Source organism: Mauremys mutica, chromosome 18, assembly GCF_020497125.1.
Source record: "Mauremys mutica isolate MM-2020 ecotype Southern chromosome 18, ASM2049712v1, whole genome shotgun sequence".
NCBI lineage: Eukaryota > Metazoa > Chordata > Testudines > Geoemydidae > Mauremys > Mauremys mutica.
Window position 1 is genome coordinate 1467537 of NC_059089.1, and position 15527 is coordinate 1483063.

The window sequence follows — 15527 nt, forward strand, 5'->3', positions numbered from 1 at the left end:
AGCATAACATTACCGGCAATTTGCCACACGTGGTGTCAGAAGTGGGATCTGCGCGCTGGGGACTTAGACCAGGGTTAGGCAAAACCCTCCTATCCTTAAGATGGACGACGTGGTCAAGGCCCTTATACAAGCCACCGTGGCCCAGCAGGAGACTGCCCGAGTCCAAGCAACCGCCCAACAGGAGGTGACTAGAATGCAGCAGGACCAATCATCTGTTGATGAGTCAGGCTGCTCAAGACCAAGCCCTGCTGAAAGACCTGGTGAACCAGATGAAGGCCCTTATGGAGCAGAATCGCAACTGTGAAGGGACCCGGACCTTACGGGCTAGCCATTGCCTACAGAAAATGACACGGGAGGATGATGTGGAGGCAAACCTCCTGACTTTTGAAAGAGCAGCCCTGCGGGAGGCCTGGCCCCGAGATCAGTGGTCTGGTATCCTTGCCCCATTCCTGTGTGGGAAAGCCCAGAAGGTCAATTACGATATGGCTGCAGAGGCTGCAGCAGATTATTCCCAGCTGAAGGCAGAGATCCTGGCCAGGTTCGGAGTAACGACATTGCGAGCCCAGAGGTTCCATGAGTGGCGGTATACGGAGGACAAGACACCCCGATCACAATTGTTTGACCTGATACACCTGACCCAGAAATGGCTGCGCCCTGAGGCCCTTAGCTCTGAGAAGATGATGGAGGTTCTGGTATTGGACCGGTATATGAGGGGGCTACCACCAGGTCTCAGGTCTTGGGTTGGCCAGAATGATCCCTCTACCTATGATGAGTTGGTCTCCCTCGTGGAAAGACAGCTGGCAGCCCGCGAACTGTTCCAGACCCCAGGCAGGGAGACACGGCAATGCAGGAAGCCAACCCCAAACCCAAGGCCCTGGGCTTTCGAGAACTATAGGAGAACTGTAACCGGGAGGAAAGACACCGAGGAATGGCTCGAGGCCAGGAAGGGACCTTGGGGGTTTGGGAAGAGAGGTGGGGGGCCGGCCAAACAGTCCCAGGCAGAGGGTGACAACCGGAATAAGGGGGCGGTGTTATGAGTGTGGGGAATTGGGGCATATACCAGCCCAATGCCCTAACAAGGAAGAACCTATGCAGTGTAATCTGGGGAATTACGGGGAGCAATGTGGCCTAATCGGTCTGGTAGGGGTCACAATGACCTCATATGGATATACCAGACCAGTAAAAATGAATGGTATAAAGACCATAGCATTAATAGATTCCGGGAGTGCTGTCACGCTGGTCTCAGGGAAGTTGGTGGGAACAGACCAACTAACCCGGGCCAAAAACACAGGAGTAACGTGCATACATGGCACTGTGAATTTTTACCCTACAATCCCGGTGCAGATTGAGATCCAGGGGAATACTACCAGGGTTTCTGCAGGGGTGGTCCCCAAGCTCCCCTACCCTGTTTTAATTGGTAGAGACTTCCCCGGGTTTAAGAGCTTACTTACCCCAATAGAGCCAGGGGAGGGTAGCAACCCCCAGGCTGAGACGGAGGCACCTACAGATAGCCTCAGCCCAATGTTTGCCAAATTTGCTCCAGGGTTATTCTCATCCCCTGGGAAACCCCAAAAGTCTAGGTGAGAACGAAGGGCAGATAAAAGATTAGGGACCAGGATTCTAGCAGAGAATCAAAAAACTTCCCTTGTGGGTAAGCGAACCCGCTCAGGAGAGCAGGAGATAATTCAGGCCAAGGAAGACTCGGAGGCGGTTCCTAGCCCAAGTGGGAGCACCCCAGGGGGAAGAGTAGAAATAGGCCCCCTAGAATTAGGTCAGTTGGGTACTGCACGTGAGACTTTTGGGCAGGACCAGGCCGATGATCCGTTATATGCAAACGTGAAGGAGGAGGTAGTGGAAGTGAATGGTGTGCCTGTGGAAGGAAAGATCAAAGGCCCAAGGCCATATTATGTGCTCAAACGCGATCTTTTGTACAGGATAGAGCAAATACGAGGGGAAGAAGTAGAGCAACTCTTAGTCCCACGGAAACACATAAGGGCAGTACTAGAGTTAGCTCACAGCCATCTATTTGGGGGACATCTAGGGGTAGAAAAGACACTAGATAGAATCCTAAGGAGGTTTTATTGGCCAGGGATACGAGCAGAAGTCCAGCGTTATTGTGCCTCCAGCCCTGAATGCCAGTTGCATAGCCCCGACCTCACTTGCGGGCCCCATTAGTACCTTTGCCTATTATTGACGTCCCTTTCGAGAGGATAGCCATGGACATAGTGGGCCCATTAGAAAAATCGGCACGGGACCACCGAAACGCACTAGTCATCCTTGACTATGCCACGCGGTATCCAGAGGCCATTCCTTTAAGAAACCCCACATCCAAGGCAATAGCAAAGGAACTACTACAGGTATTCACCAGAGTGGGCATCCCTAAGGAGATCCTGACAGACCAAGGAACCCCGTTCATGTCAAAGCTAATGAAAGACTTATGTGCCCTGCTCCGCATCCAGGCCATACAGACCTCAGTCTACCATCCACAAACAGATGGACTGGTCGAGCGATTTAATTGTACCCTTAAAAGTATGATCCAGAAGGTGGTAGCACAGGATGGAAAAGACTGGGATACCCTTCTACCGTATTTAATGTTCGCTATACGGGAAGTCCCCCAGGCGTCCACGGGTTTTTCTCCCTTGGAACTATTATATGGACACCACCCATGCGGGATATTAGATATCGCCAAGGAAGACTGGGAGGAACAACCCAACCCAGGAAAGAATGTCATTGAGCACATGACACAGATGAGAGAGCGAATAACTCGAGTAACTCCGATAGTACGGGAACATTTGGAAAAAGCACAAGAGGCCCAGCGGACATATTACAACTGTCGGGCGAAAGAACGGAGATTTCAGCCAGGGGAACGGGTGATGGTGTTAGTGCCGACAGCAGAAAGCAAACTTCTAGCCAGCTGGCACGGACCATATGAGATAGTGGAGGCCAATGGGGAAGTGAACTATAAGGTTAGACAACCAGACCACCGAAAGCCAGAGCAAATCTACCACGTCAACTTACTGAAGCCCTGGCATGAACGAGAGACGTGTCTGGTCATTCGAGGAGCTCCACCCTCAGACAGACGACCCACGGAGACAGGTAAAGATATCTCCAGAATTAACCCCAGAACAACGAACAGAGGTCATTGAAATGATCCACCGGAACCAGGACGTATTCTGTACACAACCGGGATGAACGACACTAGTCCAACATCATATTGTCACCAGCCCCAGAGAAAGGGTGACGATAAGACCACATCGAATACCGGACGCTAAAAGGGAAGAAATTAGGATGGAAGTGAAGAAGATGCTGGAACTCGGGGTCATTGAAGAATCCCACAGTCAGTGGTCCAGTCCGATCGTCCTAGTCCCCAAGCCTGATGGCACCCTGAGGTTTTGTAACGACTTCCGGAAATTGAATGAAGTATCTCACTTCAATGCCTACCCGATACCACGCACTGACGAGCTAGTTGATCAGTTAGGCAAGGCCTGATACCTAATCACTCTGGATCTGACCAAAGGACATTGGCAAATTCCCCTGGCCAAGGATGCCAAGGAAAAGACTGCCTTCTCTACACCCGATGGCCTGTTTCAATACACTGTCCTCCCTTTTGGACTCCATGGGGCCCCTGCAACATTCCAACGACTTATGGATAAGTTACTACGACCCCGTGCCAAGTATGCTGCCGCCTAGCTAGATGACATAGTCATCCATAGCCCTGACTGGGAAATGCACCTAGGAAAAGTAGAAGCAGTGCTGGACGCCCTGCGAAAGGCCGGTCTCACTGCTAACCCTCTCAAGTGCGTGATAGGACTAGCTGAGGCCAGATACCTCGGGCATGTAGTAGGGAGAGGTTTGGTAAAACCCCAATGGAACAAAGTGGAGGCAATACAAGGTTGGCCTCGACCAATCCGCAAACAGCAGGTCAGAACGTTTTTAGGGATAGTAGGATTCTATCGGAGATTCATCCCTCATTTTGCCACAAGAGCAGGGCCACTGATGGATCTGATAAAAGCTCGAGGCCCCGAGATAGTTAAGTGGACTGATGCAACTGAAGAAGCATTTGTAGATTTACGGACAGCCCTATGCTGCCATCCAGTACTTATAGCCCCAGACTTCGAGAAGGAATTCATCCTACAAACGGATGCCTCGGAGGTGGGGCTCAGTGCCGTCCTTTCCCAGATGGTAGGGGAGGAGGAGCACCCCATCTTGTACTTCAGCCGGAAGCTCCTCCCCAGGGAACAAAAGTACGCTGTTGTCAAAAAGGAATGTCTGGCGATAAAATGGGCTATGGAGACTCTCCGCTACTATCTCCTGGGGCGGCGGTTTACCCTCGTGACAGACCATGCCCCACTCCAGTGGATGCACAGGAACAAGGAGAGGAACGCTAGAGTGATGAGGTGGTTCCTCTCTGCAGCCTTTCCATTTTCGGGTCTAGCATAGGGCTGGAAGCCAACATGGCAAGAATGATGGCCTATCGCGATGGCACTGCCTCTCGTCCCAAGAAGCCCAACCCCTTGGTGTTGAACTGGGGGGGGGATATATGATATAGCATGGCCAGAGGGCAGCAGGAGAGTGTTAGCAGGGAGCCTTATTCCCTGCAAGGGGAGGAAGGTTTGCTATAGATTAACTAGAGCACCTGAAGCCAATTAGAGCCCCAGCAGCCAGTCAGGTGATAAAACCCCCTGCTTCAGTCAGACAGTGTGGGGGAGTTGGAGCAGGAAGGTTTGGTTGGAGCAGAGAGCAGGTTGAAGGAGTTGGAGCAGAGAGCAGTTTTGAAGAGAGACAAAAGGAAAGTTTGGAGGAGTGCTGCGGTGGGCTGAGAAATCCAAAAACCCTAGGTAAGGGGCACCTGGCTTGTGTAGAAGGAGGGCAAGAAGCCCCTCCACAAGCTGAAGGGCAGGAGAGGGAAGTAGCCCAGGGGAAGGAACCGCCAGTTCAAGTGGTTCACCACTAACCTCAGGGCCCCTGGGTTGGGACCTGGAGAAGATGGCGGGACCAGGTCCCTCCCTCTCCACTCCCCTCCTCTAGGACACTAGTGGGGTAATTAAAATACTGATTCAGAGGCAAGCAATGGTGCCCTGAACCTTCCCCAAAGAAGAGAAAGCGCGAGACCCAGCATAACAGTACCGGCAATTTGCCACAGTATTTATAATAAAATAATAATATAAAGTGTCTCTCAATTCCATACAGTGTCACTTAATAAACCAGTGAATTCCCAGGACCGGTTCCTCAGCTGTTTGAAGATGCCGAACACCTTGCTTGTGCAGGACTATAATACCCACATATATGTTGGGAACACACAGACACTGTGCTAGTTTGTTCCCCTATGTTCACTCGTCTAGAAAATTATGATCAATTTTGTTCATAGTATGTGTCAGGGCTGAATCCCCACTCTGTCACTCTGAGTGCAGAAAGTGGGGGCCCGACAGGATTCTACAAATTAATTTGTGCCACTCTAGGCTTGTATTAAAGCCCCAAAGTTACAGCTTCTCTCTGACCTTGGCTTGGTAAATGCTGCCACCACCCAAAGGCAAAAAACCCCCAAACCCTTGGACCCAGGAAGGAGCACTTGAGAATTCTTCCCTCTGGGGCACCCTCAAGCCCTTTCACCTCCCCTCCGGGAAAGAGCTGAGAAAGAAAACAAAGGAAATTAGCTGTGGCTACCAGCTAATCAAACAACACACACAAACCTCTTAGGACACCAAAAATCCAATCCTGTTCTTAAAAGAGGTAAATTTTATTAAAATTGAAAAGGAAAACAATACATCTGGAACTTAGGCTTTTGCTAGATCTTAAAAGAAAATTTTTGTAAGCACCCAAAATAGCTTTCTTGGGGGTTCAGCTTAAAGCTTACAAGCAAACAAAAGCATCTGGGATAGCATAGAGGAGATCCAAAAGCCAAAATAAAAAATAAACCTGATTGTGTCTGTCTAAACATTCCCTATCCAAATCATTTCTTCTAGGTATGGAAGATGAATTTTCATACCCGCTTCAAGCCATACACTGCATTGCTACTCCATGTCGCCTTCTCCGGAGAACAACAGACAAAGGGAAAGTTACTTTCCCATTTAACAAAGTTCTAGCTTTTCCATTGGCTCTTTTGGTCAGGTGCCCAATACTTTTTTTTTTTTTTAAACCCTGTTGGCTTGTTAACCCTTTAGAGGTAGAGCAAGCAGAGAACTCGCACCAACAGGGATTTTACAGCCAACTGGCTGGCTGGGTGTTTATAAAAGGGAGATCCCTCCCCTCCCGCCCCTTCATTTATCACTGTATGGCTTGTTAGGTACCATTTGAAAAGACATAATCTACTGAATAGCCTCCTCTTAAACTGTGTAGCAACATTGTATGGAAAGTGATGAGATTTTATGGTATGATATTACTGGAAAAGCTGCAACCCTAACCCTAAGTTCCTCAGAGACAGCAAAGCAAACAGCTGGTCAAATAGCCATTCTCCACCAGGGGGAAGGTGTGAAGAAGACATTTACATTCCATCACAGGGACACTTGAAGCTCGTACCTATGACAGCCTGTCACCATGCCACAGCTGAGAACTGAAGTGGTTTCTAGTACAAAGGACTGAATTATAAAAAGAGGTGAGGAAAAGGCATGAGACTCTCTCTCTCCCCCTTTTCCCTCTGCTCATGACAACTCCTGAAGAACTGAATGTGGGCGGCAGGGGCAGGTTAGGGGGAGTCCTGGCTGAAAGGAAAACCAGCCTGTCTCAGCAGATGGAGAGAGAAACATTTGTTTTAAATCCCTTTTAGCTTGTTAAGTTAAACATTAGTTTGTGTTTTATCTTTGCATTTCTTTCATAAACAATTCTGACTTTTATGCCTCATTACTTGTAGTCACTTCAAATCTTTTTTTTCAGTAGTTAATAATTTTGTTTCCTTTTTTTATCTAACCAGTGTGTTTGGATTAAAGTGTGTTGGAAACTCCATTTGGAATAACAAGGCTGGTGCATGTCATTTTCCACTGATGAAACAACAGATTTCATATGAGCTCCCATTGTTCAGGAGTGTGCTGGACAGTGCAAGATGCACATTTCTGGGGGAAGTCTGGGAGCAGAGAATTTTCTGGGGTTCTCCTGTGGGGTACTGTAATTTGTGAGTCACTGACTAGCAGCACTCAATACTGTGCAGCTGGGAGCGAGTTACATGCTGGAGACTGCATGTGAACTGCCCAGGAGTGGCTGCTCTCACAGTAGAGCAGTGTAAAAGGCAACCCAGCCTGGGGAACTGAGGGGACACAGCTGTTAACAGTCCAGATTGTACTGTGCTTAATGTCACAGACACTCAATTTCAAAGAGTCTCCTAAAACACACAGAAAGTAAATTCACGTCCCAGAAATCAAAGTCTCCCTGGCACTGCTTCTTGCTGACAGATGGGTCCAGAGACAGAGTCCTGGGGAAGCTGGAAACATAAGCGTGGGGTTCAGTGGAGAACGGGAACATGAAGGGCAGGGATATTATTGAATGCAGGATCTCAGCAGTACTAGATGTCAGGATAACACATAGTGCAGCCCATTGGCAAACATAATCCCAAATATACATATAAAATGATGGGGTCTAAATTAGTTATTTCCATTGATTTATACAAGGGCAATAAGATATTCTCTGTATTACCATCTATCCCTTTTTAAATAATTCCTAACATCCTGTTCACTTTTTTGACTTCCGCTGCACACTGCTGGATGTCTTCAGAGAACTATCCACAATGACAAAAAGATCTTTTTCCTGATTAGCCTAATTTTGCCCCCATCATATTGTATGTATAGTTGGGGTTATTTTTTCCAATCTGCATTACTTGACATTTATACACATTTGCCATTTTGTTGCCCAGTCACTTAGTTTTGTGAGATCTTTTTGAAGTTCTTCACAGTTTGCTTTGGTCTTAACTATCTTGAGCAGTTTAGTATTGTGACATTACTGATATAATCTGGGACCATTTAGAACATGGTTGCAACCAAGGTCCTGGAGTGGCACCAAATCTTATATAAAGGAGGTCATATAAGGTGTCCAAGACCAGGTTATGGGTTGCTGGTTATAATTATGGTGTCTATATGTATGCATCATTTTGTAGTTGAAGTTATGGGTATTGGCTCTATCCTGTCTGTATTTCCAACTTATGCTGTGCTTCTGGGAGACATCCCAGATAAGCTGGTGTTAGCTCTGCCTAGCATGCTTGATGGCCCATTAAGGACCATCAGCTATTCAACTGACCCATTGAGAGAAGGCAGATACGCCTTGTAACTCAGCAAAGTATGCAGGGACTTGCCCATCTGACTCCAGACTCCATTTTGCTGTCATTTTCCACAGTAAGAACAAAGAAGTGTTCTTACACCTCGAAAAGCCTATAAAAGGCTGATGCCTCATTTCCATCTTGTTTTCAATCCTGCTTCTTACCTCTGGAGGAACTTCGCTACAAACTGAAGCTCTGAACAAAGGACTGACTGACCCATCCCAGAGGAGGATGTACTCCAGAGACTTGATTTGAACCTGCAGTTTACTCCATCACTGCTACAAGCCTGAACTAAGAACTTGGCCATTACTGGATGTAATTGATTCCGTTTAAGCAATTCTAGCTCTCATCTCTATCTTTTTCCTTTTATGAATAAACCTTTAGATTCTAAAGGATTGGCAACAGCGTGATTTGTGGGTAAGATCTGATGTGTATATTGACCTGGGTCTGAGGTTTGATTCTTTGGGATCGAGAGAACCTTTTTCTTTTATTGGGGTGTTGGTTTTCATAACCATTCATCCCCAGGACGAGTGGGACTGGTGGTGATACTGGGAGACTGCAGCGTCTAAGGAAATTGCTTGTGTGACTCGTGGTTAGCCAGTGGGGTGAAACCGAAGTCATTTTCGTCTTGCTGGTTTGGTTTGCCTTAGAGGTGGAAAAATCCCAGTCTTGGGCTGTAACTGCCCTGTTTTAAGCGATTTGTCACTCTCAGTTGGGTCCCACCAGAACCGCATCGTCACAAGTATCATCTGCAAACTTTGCCACCTCACTGTTTACCCCTTTCTCCAGATCATTTATGAATACGTTGAATAGGATTTGTCCTAGGACTGACCCTTGAAGAACACCACCAGTTACTCCTCTCCATTCTGAAAATTTACCATTTATTCCTACCCTTTGTTCCCTGTCTTTTAACCAGTTCTCAATCCATGAAAAGATCTTCCCTCTTATCCCATGATAACATAATTTACGTAAGAGCCTTTGGTGAGGGACCTTGTCAAAGGCTTTCTGGAAATCTAAGTACACCATGTTCACTGGATCCCCCTTGTCCACATGTTTGTTTGACACCTTCAAAGAACTCTAATAGATTAGTAAGACATAATTTCCCTTTACAGAAACCATATTGACTTTTGCTCAACAATTTTTGTTCTTCTATGTGCCTGACAATTTTATTCCTTTACTATTGTTTCAACTAATTTTTCTGGTACAGACGTTAGACTTACCAGTCTGCAACTGCCAGGATCGCCTCTAGAGCCCTTTTTAAATATTGGCGTTACATTAGCAATCTTCCAGTCATTGCGTACAGAAGCCGATTTAAAGACAGGTTACAAACCATAGCTGTTAGTTCCTCAATTTCACATTTGAGTTCCTTCAGAACTCTTGGTAAATACCATCTGGTTCCGGTGACTTGTTACAGTTAAGTTTATGAAGTAGTTCCAAAACCTGCTCTATTGATATTTCAATCTGTGGCAGTTCCTCAGATTTGTCACCCCCAAAAGGTTTGGGAATGTCACCAACATCCTCAGCCATGAAGACTGAAGCAAAGAATCCATTTAGATTCTCCGCAATGACTTTCTCCTCTTTAAGGGCTCCTTTTGTATCTCAATCCTCCAGTGGCCCCACTGGTTGTTTAGCAGGCTTCCTGCTTTTATTACCTTTTGAGTTTTTGGCTAGTCCCTTGTTCAAACTCCTCTTTGGATTTTCTTATTACATTTTTACACTTAATTTGGTAGTGTTTATGCTCCTTTCTATGTACCTCACTAGGATTTGACTTCCACTTTTTAAAAGATGCCTTTGTATCTCTCACTGCTTCTTTTACGTGATCATTAAGCCACGGTGACTCTTTTTTAGTTCTTTTGCTGTGTTTTAATTTGGGGTATATATTTAAGTTGGGCCTCTAATATTGTGTTTTTGAAAAGTGTCCATGCAGCTTGCAGGGATTTCACTCTAGTCATTGTACCTTTTAATTTCTGTTTAACTAACCCCCTCATTTTTGCATAGTTCCCCTTCCTGAAATTAAATGCCAGTGATGAGCTGTTCTTCCCACCACAGGAATGTTATATGTTGTTATATTATGGTCACTATTTCCAAGCGGTCCTGTTACAGTTAGCCCTTGGACTAGACCCTGCGCTCCACTCTGCACTAAATCGAGAGTTGCTTCTCCCATTGCGGGTTCTTGTACCAGCTGCTCCAAGAAACAGTCATTTAAAGCATCCAGAAATTTTGTCTCTGCATTTTGTCCTGAGGTGACATGTACCCAGTCAATATGGGGACAATTGAAATCTCCCACTATTATGGAGTTCTTTATTTTGACAGCCTCTCTAATCTCCCTTCGCATTTCATCCTCACTATCACGGTCTTTGACAGGTGGTCGATAACAGATCCCTATTGTTATATTCTTATTAGAGCATGGAATTACTATCCAGAGAGATTCTATGGAACATGTGGTTTCATTTAAGATTTTTACTTCATTCGAGTTTACATTTTCTTTAACGTACAATGCCACTCCCCTCCCCACCCCCCCGAGTATGGGGAGATCCAGTGGACATAATGTACTTAGATTTCCAGAAAGCTTTGACAAGGTCCCTCACCAAAGGCTCTTACGTAAATTAAGCTGTCATGGGATAAAAGGGAAGGTCCTTTCATGGATTGAGAACTGGTTAAAAGACAGGGAACAAAGGGTAGGAATTAATGGTAAATTCTCAGAATGGAGAGGGGTGTTCCCAAAGGGTCAGTCCTAGGACCAATCCTATTCAATGTATTCATAAATGATCTGGAGAAAGGGGTAAACAGTGAGGTGGCAAAGTTTGCAGATGATTCTAAACTGCTCAAGATAGTTAAGACCAAAGCAGATTGTGAAGAACTTCAACAAGATCTCACAAAACTAAGTGATTGGGCAACAAAATGGCAAATGAAATTTAATGTGGATAAATGTAAAGTAATGCACATTGGAAAAAATAACCCCAACTATACATACAATATGATGGGGGCTAATTTAGCTACAACGAGTCAGGAAAAAGATCTTGGAGTCATCGTGGATAGTTCTCTGAAGATGTCCACGCAGTGTGCAAAGGCAGTCAAAAAAGCAAACAGGATGTAAGGAATCATTAAAAAGGGGATAGAGAATAAGACTGAGAATATATTATTGCCCTTATATAAATCCATGGTACGCCCACACCTCGAATACTGTGTACAGATGTGGTCTCCTCACCTCAAAAAAGATATTCTAGCACTAGAAAAGGTTCAGAAAAGGGCAACTAAAATGATTAGGGGTTTGGAGAGGGTCCCATATGAGGAAAGATTAAAGAGGATAGGACTCTTCAGCTTGGAAAAGAGAAGACTAAGGGGGGATATGATGGAGGTATATAAAATCATGAGTGATGTTGAGAAAGTGGATAAGGAAAAGTTATTTACTTATTCCCATAATACAAGAACTAGGGGTCACCATATGAAATTAATAGGCAGCAGGTTTAAAACAAATAAAAGGAAGTTCTTCTTCATGCAGCGCACAGTCAACTTGTGGAACTCCTTACCTGAGGAGGTTGTGAAGGCTAGGACTATAACCAGGGCCGGCTCTAGACCCCAGCGCGCCAAGCAGGCGCGTGGGGTGGCCCTTTCCCGGGGGGGCGGCATTTGGCTCCGGTGGACCTGCCGCAGGCATGCCTGCGGCAGGTCCACCGGAGCCGCGGGAAGAGGGGACCCGCCGCGGGACCGGGGCTGGGCGGCGCAGCGCACCGCGCTGCTTGGGGCGGCCTCATTTCTAGAGCCGCCCCTGACTATAACAATGTTTAAAAGGGAACTGGATAAATTCATGGTGGCTAAGTCCATAAATGGCTATTAGCCAGGATGGGTAAGGAATGGTGTCCCTAACCTCTGTTTGTCAGAGGATGGAGATGGATGGCAGGAGAGAGATCACTTGATCATTGCCTGTTAGGTTCACTCCCTCTGGGGCACCTGGCATTGGCCACTGTCGGTAGACAGATACTGGGCTGGATGGACCTTTGGTCTGACCCGGTATGGCCGTTCTTATGACCTGCTCTGTCCTTCCGATATATTTTGTACCGTGGAACGATTGTGTCCCATTGATTGTCCTCACTCCACCAGGTTTCTGTGATGCCTATTATGTCAATATCCTCCTTTAACACGAGGCACTCTAATTCACCCATCCTATTATTTAGACTTCTAGCATTTGTGTACAAGCACTTGAAAAACTTGTTTATTTGTCTGCCCTTTTCTGATGAGTCAGATTCTTGTGTGTGTGAATGCTTCTCGTCTGATCTGGCCCCTACTTTATCCTCTTCCAGCCTCTCTGCCTGACTAGAACTAGAAAATTTCTATCACTAGACTCTTCTCTAAGACAAGTCTCTGTCCGATCCACGAGCTCCTCTGCAGCCATTGGCTTTCCCCCATCTCTTAGTTTAAAAACTGCTCCGCAACCTTTTTAATGTTAAGTGCCAGCAGTCTGGTTCCACGTTGGTTTAGGTGGAGCCCATCCTTCCTGTATAGGCTCACCCATCCCCAAAGTTTCCCCAGGTCCTAATCAATCTAAACGCCTCCTCTCTACACCATCATCTCATCCACCCATTGAGACTCTGAAGCTCTGCCTGCCTACCTGGCCCTGTGCGTGGAACTGGAAGCATTTCTGAGAATGCCACCATAGAGGTCCCAGTCTCTTTCCTCGCAGACTAAATTTGGTGTCCAGGACGTCTCACCTACCGTTCCTTATGTCACTGGTGCCTACATGTACCACGACCACTAGATCCTCCCCAGCACTACACATAAATCTATCTAGACGCCTTGAGAAATCAGCAACCTTTGCACCAGGTAGACAAGTCACCATACGGTTCTCCGGGTCATCACAAACCCAGCTATCCTTGTTTCTAATGATCAAATCTCCCATTACTAACAGCTGCCTTTTCTTAATGCCTGGGGTAACCTCAGTGCAAGAGGTTACCCCAACACCATCTGGGAGGAGGGTCCCAATTATGGGAAGGTTTCCCTCTGCTCCCATTGATAGCTCTCCTTCCCTGGGCCTTTCATCCTCCTCAACAGCGCAGTGGCTGTCTGACCGGAGGTGGGAGAAATCTACAAGTGTCCCGGAAAGCCTCATCAACATACTTCTCTGCCTCCCTTAGCGTCTCCAGTTCCACCACCCTGGCCTCCAAAGCCTCCACGCGGTCTCTGAGGGCCAGGAGCTCCTTGCACCGAATGCACACGTAAGCCACCCGCCCACAGGGCAGGTAATCATACATGCTACATTGAGAGCAATAAACAGGATAGCCCCCACTCTGCTGCTGGGCTTCTGCCTGCATTCTCTCTTACAGCTACCTAGGTTAACAACAGGGGTTTTGTTTCAGTCAAGAAGTTTGTATTATAGCTTAAATGTTTTAAAGAATGGCAGGAGGACCTCGCCCCCTTCCCACTCCCCTTCCAAACTCCCTCACAAAACTCCCCATTAGCAGCCCTGTTTGAAAAGCTCCCTGGTCACTTGCTCACTGCTTTACAAAGCACTCCCCTATCACATACCCCCCAGCCCCCAGACCTGACTCCTTCATCCCCTCCCACATAAAGAGCCCTCACACCCCATGCTCTGACTCCTGCACACCCCCCCCCCCGCATATCCTCAACCGCACCCTGAGCAAATGGGAGCTCCTGCACACACACCCTCTACATTGCCATCCGCACCCCTCACACCACATGGGAGCTGCCCCAGGTAAGCACTTCACATCCCAACCACCTGCCCCAACCCTGAGCCCCCTCCTGCATCCTAAGATCTGGCCAGACCCTGCACCCCAATCTCCAGCTGCTCCTGCAGCCCAACTCCCTCCCAGACCTGCACCCCCAGCCCTGACTCCTGCACCCTGAACACCCTGCCCTCACTGACTCCTGCACCCCCTCAGACCCCCAGTCCTTACGCCTTCACCCCTCTCAAACACACCCCAGTTCCCTGCCCTCCCTGATTCCTGCAACCACCCATAACCACTTATCCTCCACCCCCTGCCCATCACACACCCCCAGCCCTGACTCCTGCACCCTGAACACCCTGCCCTCCCTGACTCCTGCCTCCCCCCCCACATCCCCACCTGCATTGCTCGCATGAAACAGGAGCTGCTCCAGGTAAGTGCTCCACACCCCAACCCCCTGCCCCAACCCTCAGCCCCCTCCCACACCCTAACTCCTGGCCAGACCCTGCACTCCAACATTTTTAATTGTTAATAAAGGGCTCTTATCCAAAGCGCTTTAAAATAGTTAGGTAACGGCACAAACAATATATGGAAAGATCATTAAGTGGTGCACCAAGACCCACAGACCACTTGAAAATCGCTGAGAAAGAATCGGTTAGACAACAAAAACAATCAATGTACCTCACTTTATTTTCATTTACTTCCTATTACTTATAGGAGGAGGAGGAAGGGGAAAAAAGAATGAAAAAATGGGGGTGGGAGGGAAATAAGAGTTTTTTGTTGCTTATGTCCCAAGGAGGGAGCCCTAAAATGGAGCTGAGCACAGGGCCCCACTAACGCTAAATCTGCCACTGAGCTTCCTTCTCTGGATACCCCCAGCCAGCATTCAAGGACGCACGGAGTGTCTGTGTGATAAGTGACCCTGGGCCAGCAGCTCTGACTCCAGCAGCCTGCTCGTTACACCCCAAGCATTATTGTGGTCTGGGTGGAGAAGGCTCAGGGTTTGAGAGATCAGGGGTAGGAAACTTCTGCTGATTATGCCGCACCTAACCCTCAGTTTTACTTGAGGAAACAGGAGATATTTGACACTGTGCGATACGGCTCCTGTGATCTGTTCCCAAAGTGTTCTGCAGCAGGGGAGGGTCTCTGGTAGCTTGTGTGTCACTGGCATATTGGGGTGATGAGGCAACAGGACAGGTAGAGGTGGCATTGTGGGGCTGGCGTGAACTCTCTCTCTTCTTTTCCCCTTCCAAGAATAGAGGGGAGAGTAACCCTTACCCAGCAAGGTCACATTCTCATAGTTCTCCTGCATGACATCCCTGTAGAGGGCTCTCTGAGCAGGGTCCAGCAGAGCCCACTCTTCCCTGGTGAAATACACAGACACCTCCTCGAAGGTCACCGGCCCCTGAAAGAGCGAGAGTCCAACACTCAGTACCTGCTGCCCCACTCACAGCCCCCCTATACATGGGGGACAGGAGCCAAACAGAAACTCTGGGTGGATTGCAGTCAGAGTCCCACCCCCACCCTGCTCAGAGCATCCAGGAAACACCAGGGGGAGGGGACGAAGCGAGAGCCCCTCCTCTCTCCCAGCAGAGCCATCACCCCCC

At 47.7% G+C, this 15527-nt stretch overlaps 1 pseudogene; it reads right to left on the reverse strand.

Moving 5' to 3' along the window:
- LOC123352485 overlaps positions 1 to 15313 on the reverse strand; it is a 139935-nt pseudogene extending 124622 nt beyond the window's left edge.
- Between the last annotated feature and the right edge of the window lie 214 nt (positions 15314 to 15527).